The 2135-nt window shown below is 48.8% G+C and overlaps 1 protein-coding gene across 1 annotated transcript in view; it reads right to left on the bottom strand.

Moving 5' to 3' along the window:
• ZNF608 (zinc finger protein 608) overlaps nt 1-2022 on the bottom strand; it is an 89610-nt gene extending 87588 nt beyond the window's left edge. The window contains exon 1 of the mRNA XM_026865707.1: nt 1948-2022. The gene's annotated coding sequence lies outside the window, so the exon portion shown is untranslated. The remainder of the gene's footprint in view (nt 1-1947) is intronic.
• Nucleotides 2023-2135: the final 113 nt, after the last annotated feature.

Genomic DNA, 2135 nt, shown 5'->3' with positions numbered 1-2135 from the left:
TTTCTCCTTTTCCCCTTGCTCTCCGTGGGAATTATCTCCCGGTGAAAATCGATAGAGGATGTTTTTCTTGCCCAGCTCACGCACTGCCCCAGTCAAGGTTTCCGGTGAGAAGTCAAAGCGTGGCGTTTATGATGTCCTGCACATCTGTGACAGGGTGACAAAACACATTTTTGGACTTCATCCAGTTGAGCAAATTACGGGCATTAGCGTCCCCGTGTTATGTCCTGCCCATCCAAGAGATGATTTGTGGAGAGGCAGAGAAACCTAAACCTGCTTGCTGCTGGGGCATCAGGAAAGGTGACATAAGTTGGGGAGGTAAGAGCCGGCTGTGATATGGCGCCTGCTGTGCCTTGGCGACCAGGCCACCATGATCAAGGCCCCTGGGAGGAATGGCTGCCCTCCTGGTCCTGTGAGCTCGGGCACCCAATCACCCCACCGGCCTCGTGCTGAGGCACTGGGGTCACCAGCTCCCCTTGGGAGACCTTGAAGCCACCCAGACAAAACCTGCTGTTTCTCTTGGCACAGAAACACTTCCCCTTCAGGGGCTGATAAATGAAAGCTTTATTAGCAGGGATAAGTTCATGGCCAACAACGCCCTTGATCACATTATTTTTTTAAGTGATTACAAGGTGAGGGAAAAAAAAAAAAAAGCACGGCACACGTGTAGCGCAAACAGGAAATGCTGCCGTGTGAACATGTCCTTGCCCTCCTGCCCTGGCGTTGGGGCAGCACTGGGGTGACCACCAGGAGCCCCTGCAAGGGGCTGCTTCCTGCTTTCTGCCTGCGTGGCAGCCAAGGCCCACCCCGGGATGGCCCACTTGCACCCGCACATCAGCAATTCTGGGGGACAGGAACGAGCATGCATAAAGTTACAAGGTAGTTAAAACCACAGGTTCCCCGGGGTGACTTTTGCGTGATTTTACTCACTGGTTAGCAAAAATTTTAAGATCAGTTACAGCAAGCCTAATTTTTTTTAGCCCACTTAGTTGCAGATCACTGTTCCTGTTTCTTTACAGTATGTATTTTTCAGATTTAGGTAATGGCCCTGATTTTTCAATATCGACCTCTGTTTAAATACGTTTCACTTTGGGCTGCTTCTTGTCTGCAAAATTACAGTCATTTTCACATTATTATACAGTGAGTAGGAGACAGTTTGTATTTAGCACTGGGTGGGGGAAGGGGTATTATGGGAAGTGATCTGCTATGGTCAGCACATAATTTCAGCCCAAAGAAAATTGCTCCTGAATAGATGGTCTGTTAACTAGCCAAGGAACAGTCACTGGGAGAGATTGCAAACATGCCTCTGCTTTATCTGCATCCCACCATCATTTTAATTTCTGAAAGCAATGATCAGTGGAAAAGCCGTTTCTCCAACCACAGCTGCCAATTAATTGATGGGTAAAATATCCGCACAAACCACCTAAGATCACAAAATTTAGTGAGGAGGCTCCCCTCTTGTACCTCTCCCTCCCGGCTTTTGTGTATGACTATATAGGGTAAGAGCCTGCACAACACACCGCATGATTACCGAAGCAGAGTTTTATTTATCTATTCGTGTGGCAAGATCACTCGCAAGCCCCTGGGTGCATCTGCAGCAGTCGATTCCCATGAGTGGCTGCAAAAAGACCACTTAACTCACATTGTCTTGTCAGGTTGGAAATGTCCCTATTTCAAAACGAGGCCAGCGTCTGCTGTGTGATTTACTGGCCTTTTCGCCTTAATTTCTGCCTGCTCGCCCAATTAAATTACAACTTTGTATTGGCGTACATTTTACAAGGCAGACAAGAGGCCAATAAATTAGTGGTGTTTGGCTAAAATAGGAAATCCGGTTTTAATTAATGCAGCTGCAGACCGCTAACAATCCCAAAGAGACCCCCATCCACCCCTCCTCCTTTTTTTTAAAAATCTTGCCACACATATGCATCATATATGCTAAGAAAAAAATACCGGCAAACGTCTGTTTTTAGCGAAGGGAGCGCGAGGCTCTTATCTTACACTCCTCGACAGTTTAGAAACACTTTTGGGATGAGGCAACGCTCCCTCTCTCCTCCCGGAGCAGCCTGGCGACGACACCAACCGGGGCGGCGCGGCCCGAAGGCAGCCCGCAGCCGGCAGCGCGCAACCGGCTGCCGACC

Source organism: Athene cunicularia (assembly GCF_003259725.1).
Source record: "Athene cunicularia isolate RWA chromosome Z unlocalized genomic scaffold, athCun1 chrZ_part1, whole genome shotgun sequence".
NCBI classification, from domain to species: domain Eukaryota; kingdom Metazoa; phylum Chordata; class Aves; order Strigiformes; family Strigidae; genus Athene; species Athene cunicularia.
The sequence above is the reverse complement of the archived record's forward strand: the minus strand, read 5'-3'. Positions and strand labels throughout refer to the sequence as shown.